This window comes from Mustela putorius, unplaced genomic scaffold, assembly GCF_011764305.1.
Source record: "Mustela putorius furo isolate JIRA1106 unplaced genomic scaffold, ASM1176430v1.1 tig00000166_pilon_pilon_pilon, whole genome shotgun sequence".
NCBI classification, from domain to species: Eukaryota; Metazoa; Chordata; class Mammalia; order Carnivora; family Mustelidae; genus Mustela; species Mustela putorius.
Window position 1 is genome coordinate 6,148,119 of NW_025421301.1, and position 12,834 is coordinate 6,160,952.

Genomic DNA, 12,834 nt, shown 5'->3' on the forward strand with positions numbered 1-12,834 from the left:
ATGAGGGTTCTCGGGTACCCCCAAATCTCTCACTTCTGAAGCACTCAGATCTGAGTTCGGGGGAGTTGAGTTTCCTCAGAACACAGTGGGGAGAATTGAGATATTTCTTTGGGAAGGATAACCTGCATGTAGTCTAGTAAAAATGTCTTCAAGTCAGTCTAGCAGCTCTTGGTGAGGGAGTTGATTGCATGTATTAACTATTAGAATTGCTAGCACGTGAAGGGTAGGGAAGAAGACAAGGCGTTCGAAATATGGTGCCAGAGTACTGTCTGTAAACTTTAGAATACAATCATACGCGTCTGTAAATTGGAAACTGATATCTCCCCTCTTATTTGTAAGATGCCTATGATAGACAAAGAAAATGTGATTTTTGTGCTATATTCACAGAACTCTAATATAGCAGATCGAAATGGAAAAAATCAGTTTTGTCAGCTGGTGAAAACTCATCAAACTGTATACTTTTCTGTATAAATAAAGTCAATAAAACCTTTGAAGGAGTCACTGCATTTGTTTCATTCTCACAAAACCAACCGAGCAGAGTAATTTTTGCGCCCTCGTAATTGATCAAATTTTTGAAATTTCCTTATTTACCATTGAGGTGGGTTGTTTTCATACTGCATAGAGCATGGTGTTGATGTCCCACTATTTTTTCTTTAAAGATTTTATTTATTTATTTGAGAGAGAGAGCGAGAGAGAGCATGAGAGGGAAGAAAGAAGGAGAAGCAGGCTCCCTACGGAGCCCAGAGCCTGATGCGAGACTCCATCCGGGGACTCTGGGATCATGACCCTGAAGGCAGTGGTTTAACCAACTGAGCTACCCAGGCACCCCGATGTCCCACTATTTTGCCACTTGTTAGCTCTTTGTGGGTTTGGGCAAGATCTGTGATTCTTCTGAAGTTGACTTTCTCCATTTATAAAGTGTGGCCAATAGTATTTACCTTGTAGGACTGTTATGAGGATTAGCGATTCCTGGCATCCAACATTGTATCTGGCACATGGTAAACCCACCATAATTGGAAGCCAGTAACGCGATTATGATGATGATGGATGACAATGATAATGTAGCTTGTAGTCCTTCAGGAAATGGAAGCAAAACAAGTTTAATGTAGCATAAAAATATATTCAGGTAGTTGTTCAGAAAATACATATTGCATACTTACCTGCTGTAAATCATGGTAGTAGTAATTTGGGAGAAATATTAAAAAGAATTGAAACTAGCCCATGCTGGCTGGGTAGGGTCTCAGGTTAATTTTACTGTCCCAGACCTGGTGTGGGGTGTTTCTGAATTGAAGTCCAGGCATTGGCAGTCTGCTTATCAAGGGAATGGCCAGGACCATTCTCTCTGGGCCTCTATTTTTTGAAGTACCTAAACACTGAGTGGTACTGTCTTGAGCCCATAGTTGAGCCTTCGTGAAAGCCTCTCCCAGGCTTGGGTTCTCAGGCCAGAGAGAGAGGCCTAGAATCATGGTTCCACTGACCCTGGGACTTCAGATGCTCCCTGCTGTCTGGGCTCCTGCTGCTGATCCCCCAACTGATGGAATTGTGTTCAATATCAGGCCTGAAAAAGGGTATATATCCTTTAGGCTCCTTAATACAATGTCCATTAGGCTGTGCACTATTTCCCTTTGGGGCCAGCTCTAGGCTGGCCAATTACTGTAGCCTCCATTTCGGCCCCAAATAAAATACTCCATCTTTCTTATTTGTCTTTGAGCCCCTTGGAAAAATTTTACTCACCTTTGAAGGCCCAGAACAAACATTATCTCTTGATGAGTTTCCATCTGGCCTTTCTAGGTGTAATGTAAATCCTTACACTAGGATTTTCATTCCTTTTTTATGCCCCAAATCCTCATTTCATACTTCTATAATAACCTTCATCACATACCATGATTTATGGTTGCCTATGTGATGACGATGAGATTCTGGAAGGCAGGAAATATCTAACACATTCTGTGTCTACCAAGATTAGAGCCCATTAATTGATTAGAAAATACTTGTTAAATGGCACTGATTTTATGATATATCCTTTGACCTCAACACTTACATATAATTATTATAGTCAATCCTAGGAAAATAAGAATAGAAGTTGCTTACATTCACTTCTGGAATGTATGGGGCCAAAGGGAGGATACAAGGAGGTGGGGGGCTTATAAGCGATGGTGGATATGTATAATGTTCTGGGAATTTATTAATGAAGCTATAAAGCATCTCAGTTCTCTCTGCTTAACTCCCTATTGGAACTTCTGCTTCACTCAAAAGCTGTTGCCTAGATCTCATCTTCCCTTTGCATCCATGGGGGAGGTAATTAAGTGTTCCAAAACAAAATTACGTTTCAGAGTTCTCGCCTTGTGTTGTGTCAGGTTTAGGACAAGGGGGAAATGCTTTCTTTACTGATTTTCTTCATTGTGGGAGGACATTACACATTTCTTGGCTTCTTTCTCTACCAGACCTGTGTCTCTCTTGGGCTCAACCAGTGCTAATACCCTGATTTCCCTTCCTCTCTTCCATTGAAGTTACTCCAGTGGTATCTTCACGATATTCCTATTTTCATAATTCCACCTCCAGTGTTTTGTGACAAGGAGACTGACCCACCACACACGTGAAAGGAATGGCCTGTGGAAAGAGACTGAATTGGGAGTCCACAGACTGGACATCTAGTCGTGGTTCTTCAGTGGGTAGGTGGCCTTAGGCAAGTCCCTTAACCTTGCAGAGCATCAATCTCCCATCTGTGATAGGAACCACTTAACCTATTTCATGGTATCTAGGGATGAACCAGGTGACATTACTGGTATGGTGTCTAGAGCATAGTAGCCATTCAGTAAGTCACAGTAGTTGTAATGATTCTTTTTGCTATTATTATTACTATTGTACCCTTGGATCTTTCTCTACCATTGTGCACATAGCTTCAACCCGGGTATTTTCTTTCCTAAATTTTATCTGACATCTCACTCTCTCTCCATCACCGTATCTCTAGTTGCCCACAAAAGATAGGTGTTCTGCTTCTCTTAAAATCTCACATTGAAAGGATTCATGATCTACTCCCCTCAAGTCACTTCAACTTCCTTTCCTTATTGCCACCAAGAGCCCCCACATTTTTCTAGCTGCCCCCCGCCCCTAGAAGATGCGGAGCCTTCTCTCCTTCATTGTTCTCCCTATGTGCAGCTCTGAACAATTCTTTCTCAGATTTGTCCCTTTCTACTACCCTGAAGTCCTAGCAATTGTTATTTTAGGTTTTAAATTGTTTCAGCAGCATATAGTACTAGGCTTTGTGTCTTCAGTCTTCTCTTCTGATTCATCCCGTACAGTGCAGCTCAATCTTTCTCCTTGAAGACTGACTTCATCATGTCACTGGGTAATTCAAAAATCTTCAAAAACTCCCTGCTCTATCATGCAAAGATCTCCACTTTTTGGCCTCATTTTTATGTTCAAGTTGTGACAAAATTCATTTACTCCCAATTTACCGAAGACAAGTTAGTATTTTCACAGGCGAGGAGTACTTAACTTTAAAAGAAAAACAAAACAAATATATGTGTGTATGTACATATATACATACATATACATATATTTTTTTAATTTTAGGAAAATCATTATGTAACCCATTGACAGACCCTGCAGGATCTCAGCTTGAATTTCTTACCTTCCCTTCAGCGCTAAGGTTGGCATGACCTCTAGGCTGGTAGAACTCTCTCTCAGAACTTGCTTTTTTTCCTCCCTTGGTGTAGTCCCAGGGTCAACATCTCCTTAGATCCAAAGCTGGTCTGCACTTCAGCTCTGGCCAGTGGCTTCTTCTCCTGGACCCAGTCAGCCTGTGTTGACCTCCTCTATGAAGAATATTCTGACGAGGACAGCCCATAGCTCACTAGCATGAGATAGAGGCAGTCAGGGAGCACCAGGTTACCAGAACAAGTCCACAGCTCTTTCCTGTTCCACAGGGTCTGTGCGTTGTAGTGCCCCCCTCCTCCTTTCCTACTTCCGGTCCCAGTGATGGCTCTAGTTTGATGACTTGCTAAACAGAGGTGATAGACCCTGATCCTGATAAATATCAAAGCCTTCTGGGCCCTGTTCAGATGCCCAGTGGCTGTCCCTGAGAAATGGATCTTGCAGAATTCTAGTTCTTTCTGGCTATGCCAATAACCCAGAGGAGCTCCTCTCCTTTCTGTTTCAAAAAGCAATGACCGTGCTATTCCACTTTTACTTGACCCTCCTGTCTGTTGGCAATTGCCTTCTTAGCAACAGGTTAAGGGGGACCTTTACCTTGCCCAGTCTGTTTCCTCTATATCTGCTTTCTCAGCTTGAGCTGGAGCCCTTCTTTCTGGAACCTGCTGAGCCTTGTCCTGTTCTGCCTCCTGCAGCTGCTGCCGGGTCTCAGCGGCAGGTCTTCAGCAACAATTACAGAGAGAGACAAATACGGTTCTCCAAAAAGAAAACAGTTTGCAAAGTCCAGCCCTGCCAAAATCACCCCAGGGGGGTGGATTCCCACAGCGATGCTGAGTGTCTCCATTCAGAATGACTCAGGTGCCCAGAAATTGGTCAGTACTCCTAAACTGAGCACTCTTCTTTAAAAAATAAAATAAAATAATAATTGCTCTGGCAGTCCCTCACTCACCACTTGAGTTGACAAGGTTGAATTGTGCTGAAGTCTTTCACAGTTTCCTTCACTTGAAATTTGTTAACTGACCATTTAATTCAGTGTTACTGTCTTCTGCTTCTTTTAATGGGTTTGCCACTTCTGATTCTCCATTCAGGACCTCCAGTTTCTCAGCTCCTGGAATTCAGGTAAGGTTCTGGCTGAGTGATGCTCTTAGTCATAATCTGTGCCTCCCTCCCCCTTTCTTCCACCTTGCCTCTTCCTTCTGACACCTCTTGTACCTCTTTTCCTCAGTTTTCTTGATTCTGATAGGAGCCCAGCAAACCTGTGTCTGAAATTATTCAGCATATGTGAAGTGGGCACTCAAGGTGGGCTCCCTTTATTTTGTCTCTGAAAACTTTTCTTTCTTTCCCTTTTTGGTGCATGTATGAAAAAGAAGCAGTGATACATTATCATGAACCCAAACATATCTAATCTTATTTAACTAGGACCATTCACAACTTTTAGTTTTTTTTACAGTTACTTCTTTCTAAGGGGATTTTTTTTTTTTTTTTTTGCAAAGGGAAAACCTATTAATTAACTCTCTGAAAGAACTCTATAGGTTTTAAGTGTACAATCTGGCATGATTTTACAAATTAACAGACTTTAGTTTTTAGAGCAATTTGTGGTTTAAAGAAAAATCAAGCATAAAGTATAGAAAGTACACTCCTCACTCCTAAAACACATAATTTCTCCTATTTATCATCTTGCATTAGTGTGGTACATTTTTTACAATTGATGATTCAATCTTAATATTGATACATTATTATTAACTCCACAAATTTGCAGTAGGGTCACTCTTTGTACATTCCATGGGTTTTGACAAATATGTAATGACATGTCTCTACCATTACAGTGTCATATAGAATAGTTACACTGCCTTAAAAATCCCTTGTGCTCCACCTAGACCTCCCTCCCGCCCTCCTCCTGAACCTTTGGAAACAATTGGACTTTTTCCCATAGTTTTGCATTTTCCAGAAGGTCAAATAGTTGGAATCATATAGTATGTTGCCTTTCAGATTGGTTTCTTTCAGTTAGTAACATGCATTTCTGCTTCCTTGATCTTTCTGTGGCTCTATCATTCATTTTTTTTTATTAATGAAAACTATGCATTGTATGAATGTACCACAGTTTATCCATTCACCTGATGAACATCCTAGTTGCTTGTAGGTTTTGGCAACTATGAACAAAGTTGCTTTAAACCTTTGCATGCAGGTTTTTGTGTCAATCTAAGTTTTCAACTCATTTGGGGTAAATACCGAGGAGCTACAGTCAGGTGTTTTTTTTTTTTTTTAATGAAAGGTTTTATGTTTTTGAGAGACAGTGAGAGCTAGGGAGAGAGAACATGAGGACACACAAAGGGAGAAAGAGAGAGAGAAGCAGACTCCCTGCTGAGCCGGAACCCAACTTGGGACTTGATCCTAAGACCCTGGGATCATGACCTGAGCTGAAGGCAGATGCTTAACCGACTGAGCCACCCAGGTGCCCCTACAGTTTTTAAAACCTGCCATCCCTGGATTCCAGTGGAGAACTAGAGGCATGGGCATACAGTCCTCAAACCGAGCAGTGCTAGTACAGTGACTACTGCTGGCTCCTTTGTATGGAGTCAATGAGTTTATTCATATAAGATGGTCAGAAACGTGCCTGGCAAATTGTAAGTAAAGGTTGCTATCATCCTCATCGTCATTGTTATCATCATCAGTCGTCATCAGAGTTACTAGGTTTCAAGCTCTGTGCTCAGAGTTTCATGTACTTTGTCTCTTCTCAAAGAACTTGGCAAGTTAGGACTCCTTGTTCTTGCTTTTCATGTGGATATCTGAAACTTAAGGAGATTAAGTAACATGTCCAATGACACACAACTCGGAGAGTGGCAGACAGAGACATAAACCCAGTCCTTGGTGATGCTGAGGCTTTAAAAACTTTCATGGCAAGGGGAGAGAAGTTTACTGAAAAAATTTAGAAAAAAAAAAGGTAATACTAATAATTAAACACTGAGATTTTTTAAAAGGCATTTTGGAAAAAACAAAACAAAACAAAAAAAAAGAGAAGATTGATTTTATTAACCCTTGTGAAAAAAAAAACCAAAAAACAAAAAACCCAAAGCCATTGTGCTATAATTATATGCCCTAATCACAGGTCTATTGTAACGATTCATTATGCATATTTGTACAAATTACAAAACGAGTTGTAATTATTCCCATGTTGTCAATAAATGACAAGTGACTACATGATTCCTGAAACACATAATGAAATGATTTGTCATGTACATTATTTTTATTAAAGCAAAGGAATTCCATGTCACCGGAATTAACTTGTACCCAACCCCAAGATCAGCATTCCTGCCATAGCCGTGCCTTTCTAAACTGCCCCACCTGTCTCTACTACTTCTTGAGATTAATACATTTCTTTACCATATTCTCTGATAGTCTTGGGAATGCCACCTTTAGTATAATGCCGTGGTTAAAAGCTTAGGCTCAAAAGACAGATGGGTGGACGTTCAAATCCTGTATCTGCCCTCTATGATCTGTGCTTCGATGGGGGGGGCACGTTGCTGCTAGATCTTGATTCCTCATGTATGCCGTGGTGATACAATGGATCCTGGCTAAGATTGTTATAAGGATGTGTGTGTGGAATGTGTAAATAAATACGCACACATCCTTAGCTCATGGTCTTCCTGTGATTAGGGCCCAATTCTCATAAGTGCTCTTCATATGGTGAGTCGGAGATTCAGCACCTCGGGGAAAAGGGGGGTGAGCATGTACGGAAATAAGAGGGTAGACTGTCCACTAAGTACTATTTTTAAAAGTTCATTAAACATGTACCAATCAAAAATTTTTTTCTGAACATTTTACACAGAACCGAGGAGACACAAAACAAAGACATAGGTCTCCTGTCTCCACAGAGCTCACATGCATGTCCAAAGGGGAGGATAGGCATGTGAATGTGTAAACTAATAAATGAGAAACGTGTCATAAAAAAGGTACAAACAGGGGCGCCTGGGTGGCTCAGTGGTTTGGGCTGCTGCTTTCGGCTCGGGTCATGATCTCAGGGTCCTGGGATCGAGCCCCGCATCGGGCTCCCTGCTCTGCAGGAAGTCTGCTTCCCTCTCTCTCTCTCTGCCTGCCTCTCTGCCTACTTGTGATCTCTGTCTGTCAAATAAATAAATAAAATCTTTTAAAAAAATGGTACAAACACTGGGATGCTGGCTATTTTTGGTCTCTGGCGACCAAAAATCTGGCGATAGGGAGGCACAAAAGAGCAATTAGACCTGCTTATGGTCACCTGAGAGAGACCTGCAGCTGAATTCAAATCAATGCAAAATGGAGCCTTCCAGAAGTAGAGCCAATATTCCACCCACACAGGTCGGAGCACCTCCAAGCCCCAGTGGGAATGAGGCGGCTACAGCTTTAACACTGGTACACACAAGCGGAGTTTCAGTCAAGTTCTGGGCACAGCATCGCTCTAATTTTGGTCGTTGATATCACACACAAGAAAAGAGCACAGTATCAAATATTGAAACCATGTTTAATGCCTCAGGGTCACATTTCAAACCAAGGGCTATTAACCAAAAGAGCCACACGAATCCTGGCTACCTCAAAAAAATAGCCTTGTAATTTGATACAGAAATGAGAAGATGAGAACCACAGGCTAGCTGTGAAAGATTTCTATGGCTCTCAAGGGATGGTGAGATCCTAATATAGACACTGAGACTCCCCCTATGAACTTCCTGTGAGCTGCTTTTCTGTCTTACTCATCTTTGTGTCCCTCAGGTCCTAGCAAGAATCCTGTCACCCCGACTCTCGTCTAAAAGTATGTTGAGTATAAGTAGATTGAGTTATTAGATTTTAAAGACTTGCAAGATACTGAGCTGTATTGGAGCTAAAAAAAAATTACCTTAATTAAAGTGTTTAAGAGGCCTATGATACAGAAGAAAGAATGAATGCTTGGGTAATTCAATATTTTTTAAAGGACTGTAAATTAACACTCTAGAAAGTATCTTTGGCTAAGGGCTGGCTAATATACTTATTAGTAATAAATATAATTAATGAATTATAATAAATAATAGTATTCTTCCTTTTTATAGGAATATAAGGCAAACAACTATTCCTGGGGAAAATGTTTTAATTTTTTTCTTCCAGAAGTGATGAATATCATTTTGCTCAATTGTCCATTCTCTTGACTAGTTTTATTATAAATTTGTGTTATTTTAATTTTTAAATTATAAAAATTACAAAATCAATACTTGTGGGAAACACATGTGGAAAATAAAAATGGAAATCTTTCATTTCCTCTACCTACTGCTCCTGTTTCTGACATTTTGGTGTACAACTTTTCAATCCTCTTTCTAATGTATGCATAAACCTACATCCATAGTGCATACTTTTATATTCATATAATATTTTAACATAAAACTGATCATATTTTAACAGAAAACTGCATATTTGTTTTCTGCAACCTAAAGGCCTTTTCTTAGGACTCAGTCTTTGTACAGAAGTTGTAATGTAATTATATGCTTATTTCTATGTTTATTTATTTATTATCTTCCACACCAGATTATGAGCTCCTTAAGAACTGTTATTCTCCAGTGTGTGCCTAGTGCTTAGCACAATTCAAGCTCCTAAAAATCCCCCCCCTTTTTAAAAAGATTTTATTTATTTATTTGACAGACAGAGATTACAAGTAGGCAGAGAGGCAGTCAGAGCAAGGAGGAAGCAGGCTCCCTACTGAGCAGAGAGCATGATGCGGGGCTCGATCCCATGACCCTGGGATCATGACCTGAGCTGAAGGCAGAGGCTTTAACCCACTGAGCCACCCAGGTGCCCCAATCCCTTGTTTAATATCAACTAAATAAGTGAATACAAACCATTTTTTAAAAAAAGATTCTATTTATTTATTTGACAGAGAGAGATCACAAGTAGGCAGAGAGGCAGGCAGAGAGAGAGAGAGGAGGAAGCCGACTCCCTGCTGAGCAGAGAGCCCGATGCGGGACTCGATCCCAGGACCCTGAGATCATGACCTGAGCCAAAGGCAGCAGCTTAACCCACTGAGCCACCCAGGCGCCCAATACAAACCATTTTTATGAGCAACTATAGACATTCTGCTGTGAGGGCCTTGAGCTTCCTTTCTGTCCTTCCAATGTCTACCAGGATTCCTACATGGATACAGCACCATCGATTGGATGGTAATACCAATTCCCTATTGATGAGAAACTAACGTCATTTTATTTTTCTCATTTTAAACTAGTCTTATATGAAAATAAAAGTTTTATCTAGGCATATATCAGGCTGCTACAGCAAAATACCACAGACTGGGTAACTTACAAACATCAGAAATTTACTTCTCTCAGTTCTGGAGGCAGGAAGTCTGAGGACAGGGAGCCAACATGATCAAGTAAGAGCCCTTTTCAGGTTGCTCCTTGTTGTGTCCTCACTTGGTGGAAGAGGTTCGGGAGCCCTGGAGGATCTCCAGAACACTGATCCCACCATTGAGGGTTCTACCCTAATGACCTATCACCTCCCAAAGGCACCCCATCTTTTACCATCACCTGTAGGGGTTAGGATTTCGACATGAATTTTGAGGGGGCACAAACATTCAGACCATAGCAGCATAGTAAAAATATTCAAACAAAAAGGAAAAAATATATATGTAATGAAAAACAAGAGTTGTCATCTCTCCCTAACCCTAAACCCATTTCTCAAGGGGAATACTAGTACTTTCAACTGCTTTTATTTAATATCCTCTGGGACTTTCCTTTGTCATTTAAATATTCATGATTCATAATTCATAATTTAGATGGCACCTTTTAATCCTTCAAGGTAAAAGATGAGGAACTTTGTACATATTGTTTCTTAACCATAATCCCTCCAACAGCCAGTCCTCGTTATTATAGTGGTGAGTATCACCCCCGTCATAATCCCTTCAATTTTCTGCTTTTAAAAAAGGTTTATTCTTATTTTTCATGGCCAAAGTCTATAACATTTATGATATAATCTCTATAATTCAGCATTCCCTGATTTATCTGATTGTTTCTAAAAATTTAAACCCAAATAAAGATAACACAGTCATTAAATATTCTTCATTGCCAAGTAAGGTTTTCTTTTTGCTCCCCAAAAATAAAGAAATAAAATACCATGTCTCTGAATACTACCTACTGGGAAAAAAATATATCTCATTTGCCAAAGAATATGGATTTGTGTCTTTAGTTTTCTTGTCTTCTTGTAGGTAATACTCAGTTTCCATGGTTCCTTTTATCTCATTTCATATTCTTTCTTGCATTCCCTTTCTGTTTTGCTTAAGTTTTCTCTAGAGAAATAGTTTTCCTATGAGATTCATGAATGTAAACTTTTCAAATCCATACAGAGCTGAAAATGTTTTATTTTATTCTAATAATATTTGATAATTCAGATAGGTATGAAATTTCAACTTGAAAATTATTTTTCCTTGAGTCTTGAAAGGTGTGTGACTTAGCATTCTAGAATTCAGTGTTGTTGATGAGAAGCCTGTTGCCAGTTTCGTTCTCATTGCCTATAGGTAATTGGGAGTCCTGTTTTAGCAAAGTAGTTCATGATTCCAAGTTGTTGCTATTTGTTGATTGAATCAAATAGCTCTAAAAAGCTTATTAAATAATGTCTTACTGTCACTTCTTTTTTTCAAAGTTTTGGCCATTATCTATTGATCTTTCATTGGTGGAAATTCAAGATTTATCGTTCTTTAATCTGGTCCTCCAAGCAGTCTTCCACCCATCTTTCTGATGAACTCAGAATTTTGATTAGGTCAATATTAACATTTTTTATGATTATTATCATGTACATTTTATTCAAAGCTATCTTGCACATCTTTTTGCTTTCCCTAGAGTCATTCACTTCTTTTTTGTTAGCTTTTTTTTTTAACATAACCTCAAGGTTTTATTGTCTTCATAATGTAACAAAATATGAAGCTTAGAACTAGATCAGCTGGCCCTTTCTCTTCTTATCTCCTCCCCGTTCAAAATTCTCGCATCTCTTAATAGCCAGCATTCTCTTAGATCTGCAGTTGGGCTTGACACATTTGAACTTCAGCACAATCTTCTTTGTAGTTTTAGTCTTTTTCCGGAAAATAGGCTTAGTCTGCCTACCATAGCCACTCTACTTCCTGTCATAACACTGCTTTCCCTGGACATAAAGAGAATCTTTGCTTTTCTTGTGCTGCATCACTTTGTGGGGTTGGTGCTTGCCACACTTCCTGCAGAAAGTCTGGCGGGTTTTAGGAAAGTTCACCATGTTTGTGAGAGCGCTATCAGCTCAGAAAGCTTTTTTTAATGTTAGTTTAAAAATATATATTTATCGTTGATTTATACCCACACTTTCTGTTAATTCTTAATTATTCTTTTGATATATATATTTAAGCACATGTGGTATGCTATCAATTTTGTCTTTTTGGAGAATTCTCTCTGGAAATGTCTGAACTTCTCCAATTTGGACCTGTTTCTTTCCAGGCTTGTTGCATAGTCATTTTGGGAATTTCCTCACTGCACTAAGGTTGAATGCCCTGTTCCAGAATCTCATATTTTATTTCTTATTTGACTTGCTCAGTTTGGAGGAATGCCTCTTCCTACAGTTTTCTGAGAAATAGTGCATGAGATATAAGTTTTGACATCTTACATTTCTGAAAACATCTTTATTCTACCCTCATATTTGATTGATGATTAACTGGATTTAATATAAATTCTGTGTTGAATTCCATTTCCCTCAGAATTTTTGAAGACCTTGTTCCATTTTCTTCAAGTTTCCAGTTTTGACATTGAGAAGTCTGATACAATTTTTAAAAAGATTTTATTTATTTATTTATTTTTATTTTTATTTATTTATATTTTTTAAAGATTTTATTTATTTGACAGAGAGAGGGAGAGATCACAAGTAGACAGAGAGGCAGGCAGAGAGAGAGGAGGAAGCAGGCTCTCCGTGGAGCAGAGAGCCCGATGTGGAGCTCTATCCCAGGACCCTGGGATCATGCCCTAGCTGCAGGCAGAGGCTTTAACCCACGGAGCCACCCAGGCGCCCCAGTCTGATACAATTTTGATTCTTCTTTTTTCTTTCTTCTTCTTTTTTAATGTGCCCGCTAAAAATAGGTGTATTTTTAGCCTCTGAAAGTTTTTAGGATTTTCTCTTTGTTCACAGTCTTCTAATATTTATCCATCACATATCTAATTTTAAGAGATGTTTTTGCCCTGC

At 39.4% G+C, this 12,834-nt stretch overlaps 1 pseudogene; it reads right to left on the bottom strand.

Annotated features, from left to right (window-relative positions):
* Nucleotides 1-11,568: 11,568 nt before the first annotated feature.
* On the bottom strand, nt 11,569-11,883 carry LOC106003836 (annotated as a pseudogene).
* Nucleotides 11,884-12,834: the final 951 nt, after the last annotated feature.